Source organism: Chiloscyllium plagiosum, unplaced genomic scaffold (genome assembly GCF_037043375.1).
Source record: "Chiloscyllium plagiosum isolate Xiang-an unplaced genomic scaffold, Cpla_swu_hap1 HiC_scaffold_37, whole genome shotgun sequence".
Lineage (NCBI taxonomy): Eukaryota > Metazoa > Chordata > Chondrichthyes > Orectolobiformes > Hemiscylliidae > Chiloscyllium > Chiloscyllium plagiosum.
In genome coordinates this window covers 7,991,397-8,008,388 of record NW_028270175.1, presented here as the reverse complement: position 1 = coordinate 8,008,388, position 16,992 = coordinate 7,991,397, and the positions used below count along the sequence as shown (strand labels likewise).

Genomic DNA, 16,992 nt, shown 5'->3' with positions numbered 1-16,992 from the left:
AGGGGTACTCTGGCTGGGAGGCGCTGCCTGGCGGAGTTAGATGTATTACGGTAGGGATTGAGTGGGGTGTTGTACTCGGGGTGGTACGGTAGGGGTACTCTGACTGGGAGGCGCTGCCTGGCGGAGTTAGATGTATTACGGTAGGGATTGAGGGGGGTGTTGTACTCGGGGTGGTACGGTAGGGGTACTCTGGCTGGGAGGCGCTGCCTGGCGGAGTTAGATGTATTACGGTAGGGATTGAGTGGGGTGTTGTACTCGGGGTGGTACGGTAGGGGTACTCTGGCTGGGAGGCGCTGCCTGGCGGAGTTAGATGTATTACGGTAGGGATTGAGGGGGGTGTTGTACTCGGGGTGGTACGGTAGGGGTACTCTGACTGGGAGGCGCTGCCTGGCGGAGTTAGATGTATTACGGTAGGGATTGAGGGGGGTGTTGTACTCGGGGTGGTACGGTAGGGGTACTCTGGCTGGGAGGCGCTGCCTGGCGGAGTTAGATGTATTACGGTAGGGATTGAGGGGGGTGTTGTACTCGGGGTGGTACGGTAGGGGTACTCTGGCTGGGAGGCGCTGCCTGGCGGAGTTAGATGTATTACGGTAGGGATTGAGGGGGGTGTTGTACTCGGGGTGGTACGGTAGGGGTACTCTGGCTGGGAGGCGCTGCCTGGCGGAGTTAGATGTATTACGGTAGGGATTGAGGGGGGTGTTGTACTCGGGGTGGTACGGTAGGGGTACTCTGGCTGGGAGGCGCTGCCTGGCGGAGTTAGATGTATTACGGTAGGGATTGAGGGGGGGTGTTGTACTCGGGGTGGTACGGTAGGGGTACTCTGGCTGGGAGGCGCTGCCTGGCGGAGTTAGATGTATTACGGTAGGGATTGAGGGGGGTGTTGTACTCGGGGTGGTACGGTAGGGGTACTCTGGCTGGGAGGCGCTGCCTGGCGGAGTTAGATGAAGGCGGATAAAAGCTGGAGAGAGAGTGACTGAGGGAGAGAGAGAGCGTGAGGGTAATAGTTTGCCGCCATAACTGTTAGTTACCATCGGGGCTTTGCTACCGAAAGGGATACTTTGAGTGAGAGTGAAGAATAACCCGGGGAAGAACTTGAGGAAGTTGCACATCTGCCGAGGTAACCATTTCTGGTAATGTATCTCTTCAGGCTGCAACATTGTAACCTCTCAGTCGCGGCGTCAGTGGATACAAAATGTTCAGCTCCGGAGCTTTCCCTTCCCAGGAGCAATAATAATTCTCTTGAAGATGCTGTTTGAAAATATTCTTTTGTTGGTGGCGAGCGTGTTTTTTTTTCTGTAATTAGGTTTTCAACTGTGTGGAGGCGTTCAGTTTCCTCAGTTTTTTCGTGGTCTTCCGTTAGACTTGTATTCGGTTTCTTTTCTGTTTAAATATTTGAATGTGAATGTGAATGCGAGCCAACTTCAGTGTAAAGATAGCTGAACTTGTGACCCGGAATATCGGAGCCGGGTTGTCCTCTTGCTTTTTATGGGGGAGCTGAGCAAATGCATCGAGGCTTGTTTTTTTAGTTGTTGTGTATGTCTGTGAGAGAGTTCTGTGGTGGTTTATTTTAGTCACCTGGCAACCGCCTGCCCGCCCAGTGGGGAAGCACTTTTTCTTTCGAAACTGTCTCTCTCTTGTTTTGCAATGGTTTCTGGTGCCCGTTTGGCTGTGAGACTACCGTCAGGTCTTGCCCAGCCATCTAACTCCTTCAAATTCGGTACCTCCCCAACTCTTGCCCCATTTGACGTGTAGCCACATCTGTCCGCTGAAATCGCCCTTTGCTGCAGTTGTATTGTTTTTGCAGCTGTTTTATCTTCTAAACATGTAAATCTATCTCCCTGCAGCATCTCAGGCGTGTGTATTTTATTTTTTTCTTTGCTATGCAGTTGATCTGTATTTTTGGCAAATATTCCAGAGCTTGGATCTCCTTAAGTGCTTCTAAAAATAGTACAACTGCCGAGGACCATGGGGAGAGCAAAAAGAATGTGGGAAGGCCTTTCAGAGTTGATAGTTCTTACTCTGTTGATGAATATTCAGGGATGCAAAAATATTTCAGTCTGCGCTATCTAAACACAATTGATTTGGCTCAAGTACATGTTCTGTGTGAATTTTTTAGATTGCTTAACTCTGCAGGAGTCAAATGTGTTAAGGATGAGTGAATTATGTTGCTTTCAGGCATATTTAGGATGGCTGGTTGTGGTAAAAATGCTGCTTGCTAACGTTGTGTTGGATTAGCTCTTGGGTGAATGAATGCATGCGATGCTGGCATTGACATTACTGATCTATTGTACTTTTTATTAACAGCAGATTTGTCCTGCTTGAATCATTGGCACTGGCTCGCTTAGTTCATAACATTGCTAAGCAACTTGCACGACATGCACAAGAGGGAATAATTTGTTACATTGAAACACAACTTGTTGCATTTGTTCTAGTACTTCACAGATCTTTTTTTTTAATAGTATGTTTCACAAGATTGAGAATCCTCAGTGCTGGTACGATAGCTTAATTGGATGGTAAATCTTCATTGTTACAGCTGCAGTATGATGTAGTTTATGATAATGCCAGAATTGCAGCAATTCTTAAACTGCTGTGTTAACCAGCAGGAATGTTACACTTTTTTTTAACATGATGCATTCCTTGGAAGCTCAAAGTTCCTACAGGAAGTTTCTGATTTTAGGCTGTTGGGATTTTTTTTCATGCAGTATGGTCATTTGCAGGCACCAGCTTCTGAGTTATCAGAAATATGATTCACTTTTTTTTTGTTAGTGTTTGTTGCCCATCCCTTAACCTGAGTGGCTTCCCAATTCATTTGAGGGCAGCTGAGTTTACAGCCTTACCTTGGGTTGAGGCTTACATGGTCCTGGTCAGCTAAGGCTGGCAGATTTCCTTCCCCGAAATACCAGCTGCCTTTTTAAGATGATCCATGATAGTTTCATGGTCACCATCCCCAAATGTAGCTTTTCAGTTCCAGATTGATGTTGAAACTCCAGCTGCTGTGCCCTTGTCTGTTACTGTACTTTGTCAGCTTGGTTTGGAGGTGGGGGGGGAAGCATTACAGGGTATGAAACTTGTGTATAAGTGAACCTCCAACACCAAGGAATATTGACACCTTCAACTTTTAAATATGGAGGATTCAGAGTTCTTAGTTCCATCTGTGCATGACTTTTTTTTTAAGACCTTGATTTTGTTCATGGGATGTAGGGTTGCTGGCTATCAATTGCCTAGCAGGCGGTTAAGAGCCAACCGCATTGCTGTGGCTCTCAAGGTTTATGTAGACCAGAGCAGCTAAGATGGCAGATTTCTTCATAAAGGATGCTAGTTTTCCAGATGGGGTTTTGCTACAATTAACAGCGGTTACCTGTTTGGAGCAGAGAACTTACCTAATGGCAGGTATTGATTTTTGAATTTCACTATCTGTTTATGGCAGGATTCAAGCCCTTGTTCCCAGAACAATAGCCTGATGTTCTGAATTACTATTCCAGTGATGTAACCACTAAACCTCTGCCTTCCCACTGTCTAAACTCACTAGATATGATGTATGTAGGTCATGCAAATCCTCATTTATGTACAGCATTTGGATTCCTTTCTGTGAGCGAATCGTTGGCTTCTTGACCTTGTGTCTTTAAGATGTGAGAATTGTCTATTATTTAGTGACACTAGCTCTTTGGGGCCAAACTGCTTTGGAAATTGAAGACCGTGCTAGCTGAAACCAGGCACAGTCACTTCTTTAGACAGTGAATCGTAAAATTGGCTTCAAAGTTGGACGCCAGTAGGAAACATCTGCCTGAAATGGGCTTTCTTTTCGATATCTGAAAGTTACTTGGCGGCTGGAACAGTTTGGTTTGAAGAGGATGTGCCGATTTGTCGCGCAGCGAAACAGACAGGGGATTTGGAGGAAACTGTAAACATTAGACTTGTCCCTTTGCAGATGTTCAGGATTCCTTGCTTCCTTGCAGCACTGGATCTCTTAACCTGTTTTAGTATCAGAAATTGGGTAAATACCAATAATCCATGGCAGAAATCGCCACTCCAGTTATTGCTTCATCTTTTAGTTCTGGCAGAAGATACAAATCATACAAATGAAGATTTGCATGATCTACATACATTGCATCTCGGTGGGGGAGGGGGGGTTTACCAAGGGATATTACACTGACCCATAAGACTATATTTTTTGTTATGCCATCTCAAGGTTTTAAAAATAGTGACCCCTCTCAGTAGGCAGTGGGTCAGTGAGGGGAAGGTGATGGCAGGGGGGAGGGGTCATGTTAGAGGGAGCATGCTGTTATAACTCAGTGGGAGCTCCTTGACTGACATTGTCTCAAATCTGAGCTGTTCAGTTGCCTTGGGATGCCAATCCAACTCTGGGAAGCCATTCTGTAATCTATCAGACAATTACAGTTGGCCCTATTTTAATGTGTAGCAGTTTCTGTTAGGCCACATGTAAACAATGCACTGAGCTAATTGATATTATTCTAATGTATTTGGTTGGAATTATTTGAAATATAGACAAACACTTTTTTTTTCCTTGTCAAATATGGAGTTTGGCACTTGCCCTGAAGTGAGTAATTGTGTGTCTGGAAATGCAGTCTGCTGTATTGGATTAGTGAATAAAAAATGAGTGGGTGCTATTGTTGGGAATGTGACCTTAATGCTCGTGCGTAGTATTGGTGTTTGGATAAATGATAACTTAAATGAGTTATGATCATTCCATGTTGACCATCCCATGTCAACAAAGCCATGTTGACCATCCCTAATCAGTCCTGTCCTTTCCTTTCAAAATACATGTAAATCCTGTCCCTCAGGATTCCCTCCAACAATTTGCCCACCACCAATGTCAGGCTCATTGGTCTCTAGTTGCCTGGCTGTTCCTTACCACTGGAAATGGCAGCTCAGGACTGAGCTGCCAGAAGAAATGGTGGAGGCTAGTAAAATTGCAACATTTAAAAGGCATCTGAATGGGTATATGAATAGGAAGTGTTTGGAGGGATATGGGCTGGGTGCTGGCAGGAGGGACTAGATTGGGTTGGGATATCTGGTCGGCATGGATGCGTTGGATCAAAGGATCTGTTTCCATGCTGTACATCTCTGATTCTTCAACTCTGACACTATTTCCCCACATTCTGTCTTCCATGTCTTCTCCTCAGTAAGCATGGATGCAAAATACTCATCTCTTGTGGCTCCACACAGGCTGACTTGCTGATCTTTGAGGTGCCCTATTCCTTCCCTAGTTATTCTTTTGTCCTTAATGTGTTTGTAAAAACCCTTTTGGATTATCCTTAACTCTATTTGCCGAAGCTATCTCACGTCCCCTTTTGTGCTCTCCTGATTTCCCTCTTAAGTATACTCCTACTGCCTTTATACTTTTTTTCAGGATTCACTCGATCTATCCTGTCTATACCTGATGTATGCTTCCTTTTTCTTAACCAAACCCTCAATTTCTCTAGTTATCCAGCATTCCCTACATCTACCAGTCTTTCCTTTCACCTGAACGGGAATATACTTTCTCTGGGCTCCTGTTATCTCCTCTGTGAAGGCTTCCCATTTTCCTGCCGCCCCTTTACCTGCAAACATTTGACCCTAATCAGCTTTTGAAAGTTCTTTCCTAATACCATCAAATTAGCTTTCCTCCAGTTTAGAACTTCAACTTTTAGATCTGGTCTATCCTTTTCCATCACTAATTTTTAAATCTAACAGAATTATGGTCGCTGGCCCCAAAGTGCTCCCCCACTGACACCTCCGTCACCTGCCCTGCCTTATTTCCCAAGAGTAGGTCATGGTTTGCACCTTCTCTAGTAGGTACATCCACATACTGAATCAAATGTTCTTGTATACACTTAACAAATTGCTCTCCATCTAAACCCTTTAAAACAATGGCAGTCTCAGTCTGTTTTGGAAAGTTAAAATCCCCCACCATAAACACCGTATTATTCTTCCAGATAACTGAAGTCCCCATCTCCATTTCCTGGTGACTATTAAGGATCTATAATATAATCCAGTAAGATGGTCATCCCTTTCTTATTTCTCAGTTTCACCCAAATAGCTTCCCTGGATGTATTCCCAGGAATATCTTCCCTCAGTACAGCAGTAATGTTGTTCCTTACAAAATACCGCTTCCCCCTCCTCTCACCCCTCTTTCTATTCTTCCTACAGTATTTGTATCCTGGAATGTTTAGCTGCCAGTCCTATCCATCCCTGAGCCATGTTTCCATAATTGCTACGATATCCCAGTCCCATGTTCCTAACCATGCCCTGAGTTAATCTGCCTTACCTGTTAGGCCCCTTGCATTGAGGTAGGACTGAAATTAAACTGCATTTACCTCATTCTCTGCTTTGTTCCTGTCTGCCTTGACTGTTTGATTTGCTCCCTTTGCCAGGGTTGGAGGGTTTGAGCTATAGGGAGAGGCTAAATAGGCTGGGGCTGTTTTTCCTGGAGTGTTAGAAACTGAAGGGTCTCCTTATCAACCTCTATTATAATCATGAAGGTCATGGATAGGATGAATAGCTAAGTCTATTCCCTGGGCTGGGGGGAGTCCAGATCTAGAGGGCATAGGTTTAGGGTGAGAGGAGAAAGACAGACAGATATATAAAAGGGACCGAAAGGGGCAACTCTTCCACACAAGGTTGTGCATCTATGGAATGAGCTGCCAGAGGAAGTGGTGGATGATGGTACAATTGTGACAGTTTAAAGGCATCTGGATGTGTATATGACTAGAAAGGGTTTAGAGGAATATGGGCCAAGTCCTGGCAAATAGGATGAGATTAGGTTGGGATATCTAGTTGGCATAGAGGTTTGGACTGAAGGGTCTGTTTCTGTGCTGTATATCTGACTTGGACTAATTGCTTTTACTTCCTTGGTTACTGATTTGGTGTTGAATGTGTACATATTTAACTAATATTCAGTGTAACCCCAATCCTCCTCTTCGGTATTGGCACATGCAGCTGTAACTTTGCCTGTTCCATATATCCAGCCTGTATGACCTTGGGGATATCCCCAAATGCTAAAGTAAAAAGTGCTGCACAATGTTCAGCATAATTTGCAAATCTTCATATACCGAAGCAGTCCATGTGCAGATCTTGTTGCATTTTGAACAATATCCAGGATTGGGCTGACAAATGTCAGGCTATGACCATCTCCAGTAAGAGGCAATCCAACCACTACCTCTTGACATTCAATGATGTTACCATCACTGAAATTCCACCCCCACTGTCAACATCCTGGGGGTTACCATTGACCTGAAACACAACTGGACTCGAAATATAAATACAGCTTTAAGAGCACTCTGGCTAGGACTACGCCACCTGACTCTCCAAAGCCTGACCACCATTTTCAAGGCTCCCATCAGGAGTGTGATGGAATGCTTCCCACTTGCCTGGATGGGTGCAGCTCCAACAACACCCCCAGAAACTTGACACCATCTGGGACAAAGCAGCTGTTTGATTGGCACTCTGTCCACTGCCAGTGCTCAGTAGCTGTACTGCTTGTACTACAAAAAAAACACCAAAGATTCTTGGATAGTGCTGAGTAGAGAAGACATGTGGAGCAGTCTGCTGGAAGGGAGGAACAGGATGCAAAATGGCAGGTCGCTTTCAATTGAATAAATGTGGCATCTACTTGGAGCTGAGGAGGAATGGGGGAAAAGTCCAGAAATCAGCCTTCCTCTCTTAGGTATAAAGTTATTTTTTTTTTCAGTATTTCTGGATCCATTTTATACTGTAACAATTTTGAATGAGAAAAAGTAATGTATTTGAGTACTACATTTTATCTGAAATGCATTTGATGTACTGTGTGCAGCCACTGAGGAAAACATTGTGAAGGGATACCACCAACAACAACTGCGAGTTCCCTTAATCAACACCAACCATCATGACTTGGAAATATATTCCTGTCCTTTTTTCAAGTGTTGCTGGATGGGAATACTGAAACTCTTCCTCTGTCTCTAACAGCATTGTAGGAATGCTGACATCAGATGGACTGTGGGTCAATAAGGCTGCTCCTCATCATCCACTCTGCCCAAGGCGGCAAGGGATGGACCACCAAATGACACCCACGTCACATGAATTGGAGAGTTTTTTTTTGGAGGGGGAGTTTGGAAGAAATGACTGCAAGTCATCAATATACTTTTAAAAGCCATTCTGGCCTTGCAGCATTTTTTCTGCAGGTTATATTTAAACTAAAGCTGCTGGAAACTTTTTTGTGTTTTATTTGGCACCAACTAATTGTACAGAACAGGTTCAAACGAAAGCCAGCCTGTGGATCACATATATTCTGGTGCATGTTTGGTAATTAAACATGCAGGTGACCAGGTCAGTTGAGGCAGTGGCTGGTTAGATCGGAGTGATGCAGCTGTGAATTCCCTGCTTTTGGTGCTTACAGCTTCAAGTTGCTGCTTTTTGGGAGCATGAGGAATTTTATTTTGAGTGGGCATCTCCAAGTATACTGTGACCATGTTCATATGGAGAGCTATCACTGAGAATTGGGCTGCTGTTGGAAGCAAGGCAAATGTCTTTTCACAGCGCATTCGAACATCTGTGCTGTCTAGAGGCTTGATTCCAAAATGTTATGCCTGAATATTTGGATGAGGCAAGTAACTTTATTACTATGGAAACAAAATAACAACTTTTAAGCATTGTCTGTCACGCATCTGAAGTTTCAGTATTCTTTAAACTACAGCATAGTAACCATGTGTACACAATCTATGTGAAAAGTTTAAGCTGCTTAACCTTTTACACATCACTTAGACACTAAGTTCAAAGATGGGAAATAATTGATTTTTTTTTTGTGGGAAAGGCTAAATAGTAGTAGAGCTCATCTGGAATAGCATTGAAAATGACCCTTCAACAGGATGGTTGGTAAAATCTTAGTGTTGCAGATTTCTGTTCACCTGCATGAATACTGAAAACTTGAGGGACACTGGAGTGAAGGTAAAAGGAGATTAGATTAAATTCCCTACAGTATGGAAACTCACTCCTTCAACCCAGCAAGTCCACCCAGACCCATTCCCCGACCTTTATATTTACCCCTGACTAATACACCTAACAGTAGGCAATTTAGCATGGCCAATCCATCCTAACCTGCACATCTTTGGACTGTGGGAGAAAACCGGAGAACCTGGAGGAAATCCACACAGACACTGGGAGAATGTGTCGAGTTTGCACAGTCACCCGTGGCTGGAATTGAACCCAGATCCCTGGTGCTGTGAGGCAGCAGAGCTAACAAAGCAGCTGGAATTCTAATTAGCATTGGCAACTTTATGCTGGGAGTTGGTAGCTTTTATAATTTTAAAAACACCTCTAAGACTGGGTGAGTTGGTCGCTTGCATAACCATTGTAAATAAAATGATGTATCAATTCACACCTGAGTAACAAGTCTGTGCAATCAACTTGACAGCCATCATTACAATGCCTGGCAATGCTAGCTTAAAGGTCAGATCAAGTGGGGTGTCTCTGTGCAAGCAAGCTATTGAATTTTTGGTTTCGTTCCCTTCAGCTAAAAGCATACATCATGACATCTGTGGTTTAGATGCCAGCAAATGACTAGCATCATATTTGATCACACATTGGTGAAGCAGGGTCTGAGGAAAGCACTTTCTCATGAAATGTGGTTTCTGTTTAGAACTAGTAATGTACTGATGCAGGAGTACATTACTAGGGTGTAGTTTTGCAAGGGTGTCGGTCTTCCTTTACTGTGTAAAGCTATTGGGCAATTATGTGAATGTAATTGACTCCACAGCACTCCAGTATAATGGTTTATGGTATTACTCATGCAGTTGATGTAAATCTCCTTAGCTGTTTGAGTACAGCAGTAAATACTCCTTTTGCCAAAAGGGAATTATTTTATTTATAAAATCATTTAGTTTTCCTGAATTAATATTATAACTAACTGTATTTTTCATTCCAGCATTGAATAAATGTTAGTTGTCTTGTGTATTTTGATCTAGTTTATTGATTGTGCTTCTTATGAAAATGTATCTTACCTGGGACTTTCTGCATTGGCAAAAAATTTCAGTGGACCAGATGTTCTTCTGTGTTCCCACCCATACTTGAAGTGATGACTCTATTCTATATAAATTGAACTGTGCTGTACATGTGGATTTATTGCAATGATATGTAAATCCTGGAAATGTCATCTGATTCCACTCTGTGCCAGCAAGGGTCAGAGGGTTTAAAGTATTTATTTATTTATTTATTTATTTATTTATTTATTTATTTATTTATAGCTTTACAATGGCAGAAGCGCCAGCAGAGATTATCCACCAAATTCCTTGATGTTTTCCCTGGCCACTCCCTCTTAAGGGTTGCAATTGCAAAGTGCTGTCCCTCCAAATCGTGCCCAATACAAATGGCTGCTTGTCTGAAAGGTTCACCGACTATGCTTTTTTCATTGATCTCTGTCCATGAATCTAGTGGCATGATAAATGGCTACAAGCTGTTTCATGCACGTTGTGGGACCAAGTTTTTCTCTTGTAGTAGGGTGTGTAGCAGACTTGAGCCCCATCAGCATTCCCAGAACATTTCATGTGAACAGAACATAAAAAGGCAGAAGCTAATTTTTGTGGAGTGCAAAAAGTAGCAAGTCTGATCATAGCTTACAGTCTGGAACAGGAAAGAAGCACAGTTTTACAGAGCTAGAGTAACAGGGCTCAAGCCAAGGAGGTCATGCTGCTGTCGAGTCATTGATTTGGTGCCTTGAGACTGATCAGAGGCTGGCTGGCCGAGTGGGTGGTGAGAGTATTGTCTTCAGAAGCTTCCCTAACCACAGGCCTTCTGGGAATCTGGCATGTGGTGGTGCATAGTTTATAGCACATGGATGACATCTTTTAAAATGTTTTGGCTGTTCTCCTGTGTTTGTTTACCAGCTCATTTCTCTGTCTTCAGTCTTGCAAGGTTTGGTTGGTTGTTTATCGTAGCTGTTGCTGTTTTAGTGTAGGTTGAGAATCCATATTTGGATACTTCATTTTGAAGGCGCTGACCTTCTGTGATTGATTTACAAAACATAGTAAAAACTTCGGTGACTAAGGCTGTTGAAAGCCGATGTAAGCTGGTATTAATGGTTTAAGGCTAACTGGAGGGAGGAAGGAAGGAAGGAAGGCATTGAATTGGGCATCAACTTGGGACAGGTGAAAGGTATGATTTTGACTCTTGCAGAAATGTGCTAATGCAAGGAGCGGTTTTTAGTAGTTCCTGATAACTATGTTAAAATGTGTAAGAGATTCATCTTCCCAACAGAATGGGACATGGTGCTGTGTGAGATTGAAATGTGTCGATGCTGTTTAAAATGGTATGTTAAATTTTGTGAGCCATGTCATGGATTTATGTATTCTGGCCTGTATAAAAGACTAATGTTTGTCTTTCCTTTGGAAAAAGGAAGTAGTACTGTTTCTTTGAAAGGTGCTATGGTCAATCCTGTAAAATACAGAATTCAATTCTACTCCCCTTAGCTGGTGAGGACAGCCTGGCCTGAACTAATTGAATAGCAGTGTTTGTGAACTGTTACAGAAATGTTTAGGATCACTTATTAATTGCTTCACTGTTGCTCCCCATCACTTTGGCATGTGGTCCATTATGTTGAGTGAACAATTGGAAAGATATTGTCAGCATTCCTAGGGATCTGGAGGAGGGTGAGGCCCAGACTGGGGTAATGCAGTAAAGTACAATCTTTCAAGCCTGATACCTTTTCAGGTACCTGAAAGGGTTAACTGACATCACAAGATCAGGTCCACCCCATCAAGAGAACTCCTCCAGAAGAAGCTAACATGTGTGTTTGAGTATTCTGTGTTTAAAATGTAGCTAAAGGAGTTTAATTTGAGCCTATTTCCTCCTGAGACCATGTATCCTGGCTGTAATGTGACTAGTCATTGAGCAGAAATCTTTGTGTATTACTTAACTAAGACCGAGCCTAGTGTCTGACTAATAATGTGTCAGGGGGTGAGACTAATTCCATCAAGGGTAGGGGTAGTGATTTGACATTCTATATGCTTTTCCAGAACAAATCAAATGGGGGGCGGGGGGAGGAAACACTAAAAGATTCACAATCTCCATGATTATTGAACCACCACTGCTGTTAAATTTTATGAATTGAATGTTTAAAGTTCCTCCCCAGCTGCTGCAGCACTTGAACCCGTACGCCTGAATAATAGCTGGGGCCTCTGAACATTTTTTTTTGGTCTAGGTCCCTGTGCAGACCCATGTTTGTTTCTGGATGTCTTGTGTGCCCTGCTGTAGTAAATGAGAGAGTACTTCATCCAACTCATTTTGATCATGGGGAGCTTTCAAAAAATTAAAACTACTGAAATGGTTCTAGTTTTAGTATGAGTGAATAGCAACAACTTGATTTTTAGATTCCCTACAGTGTGGGAAACAGGCCCTTCGGCCCAATAAGTCCCCACCGACCCTCCGAGTAACCCACCCAGACCCATTCCCCTCTGACCATCGCACCTAACACAAATTGGGCAATTTCTCACCTGGCCAGTTCACCCTTTTTTGGACTGTGGGAGGAAACCAGAGAACCTGGAAGAAATTCGTGCACTGGGAGAATGTGCAAACTCACAGTTGCCCAAGGCTGGAATCAAACCTGGGTCCCTGGCACTGAGGCAGCAGTGCTAACCACTGTACCACCCCTTCTGCAGCTTCTATTTTCAGTAGCATGCTGAGGGTCCTAGTTTCTTTAACAAATCAGTTTTTTTAAATTCTGTGGAGTGTACTTTTCCTAGTGCAGCTGTTCATTAAAGATAACCATATCCACTGATGACGACAAATACACTCTGCCATTAAATATGCAGAACTATGATGTGATGCTTTAAATCAGACATTAAATCCCTACCACAAAGATAGGAAAGTCCCACAGCTAACACAACTCCATTTCATGTTACTTCCCTAAATTTGTTGGAGACTGATCAAAAGATGCTGGTTTTTGGGGGGGTGGGTGTTGGGGGTGTAACTTGACTACCTTTTGAAGCAAATGTGCTTTCTGTGTGTAGTGATCAAAGCATAATTTTAAATGAGTAACCACATCCTCCTGGAGCAGACAGGGTTTAAGATAAGAATTTGCCATGTTATTCTTGCAAGAATTCTATTTGTTTCCTATTCTTAATTCTTGTGTATGAAGCTTTTTTTAAACCAGTCAAGTTGTCCCTACTTAAACCATGACTTAAGGTTTGAAGAAAACATGACGACTGTTGAGTTTGTTGGCATGTTTAAACTGTTTTTAAAATTTTTCATGATCCTCTTTCAGCAGTCTTGTTTGGCAATATTGATTCTGAAAATAGTGCGTTTTTTTTATGCCACTGCTTGGTAAGACCTAGCGGTCACTAGCTGGGTCAGTGTTTATTGCCTATCTTGCAGTGAACTGCTGGTTCAGTGAATTTGGTGTTGTACCCTCCAGCATGCTATTGAGAAGGGTTTTATTAATGAATGGTCACTAAAATGATTGTTACCACTTGCTCTTTGGTTCAAGCTAAAGCTAAAAAAAATTGAAATTTTAATGGCTTTTGACAGTTTTATGTTAGATACATTGAAATATCTCAAATCAAATTTGAAACTGTTCACAAAATAAATAATATATTTTTTTTAAACAAAGGAACATTGCGCAGCCCAATCTGCATTCCGGTCTGAAACCACCCCTGTCTACCCCTGTGCTGGAATTGCCACTCCAGCAGATATGCTGGTTCTTGGCATGTTTCCTCCTCTTTGCTTAGCTTCTCCAGGTAAACCTGCTTTCAGGTGGCTTGCATGCCAGACGTTGCCAGCAGGAGTCAGTGACCACCAGAAGTAGGAATCTTTTTTTAAAAAAAAACGTTGTAACGCTACTGAAGGCATGTGGTGTGCCTGAATAGTACAGCTGACTTTACCGTGCACCGTGTACTTGGCTGTGAGTCATCAGACAGGAGGAAATGAATATTTCTTCAATATTGGCTGATGCAATTTCCTCATCTGACTCTGCTTTTTTTTTTGACTGCCTTTTGGGGGAAAAAAATGCAATTCTGGCTGTTTTTCATCTGTTTTTGAAGTAGAACTATAAGCTGGCTACAAACTCCAGTTTTGATCGTCTGTAATATCAAAACAATAAAACAGCGATATAGCCATTATTCTATCTGACATGTATTGGCTTTTTACAAGCTGAGCAATGAGTATGGGTCAGCTTTCATGCTTGTATAGAAACTGATGAAATTGAACCTGGTAGGTTAATTTTTAGAATGGCTTTCATTGCTTGATCATTACATTTCAGAATAAAGACTCGTCACTTTCCTGTATGTCTCAATTATGCAACTAAACATGAGTGAGTTGGTACGTCTGCCTGCCTATCTTGCGCAAGAGTTAGCTCCCACTCCTTTTTCTTTTCCCTCTGTTTTAATCCACTTTACTGAAAATTGTGTAAAGCACTTTGCATAACTTGCCGTCACAGATTTTGGAAATAGTGGTATGGGGATGAGTTAGCATTCCTCTCAAAGGTTTCATGTTGTGTCTTTTTTTTTTAGACTAGACTGACTTTATGGGAATGGTTGTATAATCATAACCATTTGGTTGGTTGAAGCACCAAGAATAAAGCCCACTCAATGCTCATCATTTGATGACTGACCAGTTCAGTGGTGGTTGGTTTTTGTTTCAAACAGGTTAAACTAAGAACTGTGTCTCTCATTTTTAATTTTTTTTTTCACAGTCCATAGATTTAAGGCATTTTAATGAGTAACTTTTTAAAAAAGCAAGAATTCGCCATGACTGCTGCGTAATTTTAATCCAGACATCCTCAAGATGAGGGTGTTGCTGGTTAGGCCAGTGTTTTATTGTCCAAAGACCAGTAGAATCGGAAAGATGTTGTGAAACTTGAAAGGGTTCAGAAAAGATTAGAGAATGTTGCCAGGGTTGGGGCATTTGAGCTATAGGGAGAGGCTGAACAGGCTGGGGCTGTTTTTCCTGGAGCGTCGGAGGCTGAGGGGTGACCTTATAGAGGTTTATAAAATCATGAGGGGCATGGATAGGATAAATAGGCAAAGTCTTTTCCCTGGGTTGGGGAAGTCCAAAACTAGAGGGCATGGGTTTAGGGTGAGAGGGAAAAGATATGAGACCTAAGGGGCAACTCTTTCTCAGAGGGTGGTACGTGTATGGAATGAGCTGCCAGGGGATGTGGTGGAGGCTGGTACAATTGCAACACTGAAGCGGCATTTCGATGGGTATATGAATAGGAAGGGTTTGGAGGGATATGGGTCGGGTGCTGGCAGATGGGACTAGATTGGGTTGGGATATCTGGTTGGCATGGAAAGGTTTGACCGAAGGGTCAGTTTCCATGCTGTACATCTCCATGACTCTATAAGAGTCAATCGCACTTGTTCTGGGTCTGGAATTACATGTAGGCCTGACCAGTAAGGATGGCACATTCCTTCCCTTAAGGGTACTAGTGAATCAGAAGCCGTATGGTCCACGTCTGGCTCCAATTCTGCTGTACTGCACTCTGAACTCAAATGGAAGCAGAGGGTAGAATTGTTTTCCTGGGTTCTGTTTCCCTTCACTTTGTTCAGATGGGGTTCAAACTTTGTTTTATTTTCATCTACACTTTGTCTTTTTGTTCATCTGTTTTTTTTTTAAACTGTTAGCATTCGTTTTGGCCTTCTGCACCCTGAAGTTTTGTTTCTAGATGATCTTTCTCCTGCTGTCCCCACCTGGGTCTCCATCACAGATCTGTTTCATTTTTCTTTTCTCCTTCTCCCTCCCCCATCCCCATCTTTCACTCACTGGCTCAATAACTGCTCCCATTTCAATGCTGATCTGTTCTGACGGAGGGCCATGAACCTGACACATAAACGCTCTCTTTCTCAGCACCCACTGCTTGACCTGTGGTTCATTTTAATTTTAGATTTCTGACTACTTAAGTATTCTGCTTTTGAAAACTCATGGCTGTAGTGAAACTCTGGGCAATGTTGTCAAAACGATATCTTAAGTGTGCCAATGAATGTGTGTTTACACACACCATTAAAAAGTGCTTTGTGTTCTGACTTTTTTTTTCCCTTTCTGCCTAACTTTAAATTCAGTGGTGTATCATATGTTTTGAGATGTGTGGAGTTTGGTTCTAAAGGGAAGTAGGATCAAAGATGACAAGCAAGTAATGTACAAACTGAGTTTGAAGGTTTGAACACTCCACTTTGGCATGAGGGGGAGGTTTCTGCTGTTTCTCTGCTCATCTGCTGCAGAAATTAACGAAGGATGGGGTATGGTAAAAGGGCAAAACATGACCAGGATCAGATTAATTGCCCTAGAATTAACAGCACAATTTTTTTTTTTAAACCCAACTTGTAATCCAAAACTTTGAGGGTTCTGTGATAATCTCTTTTAATCTAATTGATGTGAATTTTTAACATTTTATGGATGGAATTTTTAAAAGATAATTATAACTCAAGATAGAATAACTTAATGACATGCTACACATGTTGTTGTGCTGATTTTTAGCTTTAAAGCTAATCTGAACCTGTTTCTTTCAAATCCACATATCCAACTGGCTGACTTTTGTTTTCCCCAGTCTCTGCTTAATGGGCCCAGACTTCCAGAAAAAGTTGTCATGGAAGCAGGCTATTCAGCTCCAGTCTGCACTGACCCTTCAAGTATCCCATCCCATCTTATCCTTGTAACCCTGCATTTCCCATGGCTAACCCACCTAGCCTGGACACTATATGGACAATTTAAGGTGGCTCAGTGGTTAGCACTACTGTCTCTCAGCACCAGAGTCCTGAGTTCAATTCTTGCCTGTCTGTGTGGAGTTTGCACATTCTCCCTGTGTCTGCATGGGTTTCCTCTGGGTGCTCCAGTTTCCTCCCACAATCCAAAGATGTACAGGTCAGGTGAATTGGCCATGCTAAACTGCCCAGTGTTAGTCAGGGGTAAATATAGGGTAGGGGAATGGGCTTGGATAGGTTTCTGTTTGGAGGGGCAGTGTGGACTTGTTGGGCCGAAGGGCCTGTTTCCACACTATAGAGAATCTAATCTAACATGGCCAATCAGTCAAAT

The 16,992-nt window shown here is 42.6% G+C and overlaps 1 protein-coding gene across 3 annotated transcripts in view; it reads left to right on the top strand.

The window, feature by feature from the left end:
• Positions 1-966: 966 nt before the first annotated feature.
• spsb1 (splA/ryanodine receptor domain and SOCS box containing 1) overlaps positions 967-16,992 on the top strand; it is a 93,790-nt gene continuing 77,764 nt past the window's right edge. For 2 of the 3 annotated variants that reach the window (XM_043676175.2, XM_043676174.2), the window contains exon 1: positions 967-1,117. The gene's annotated coding sequence lies outside the window, so the exon portion shown is untranslated. Of the gene's footprint in view, positions 1,131-16,992 lie in introns of all 3 variants that reach the window. The other variant, XM_087980288.1, reaches the window with a different exon arrangement.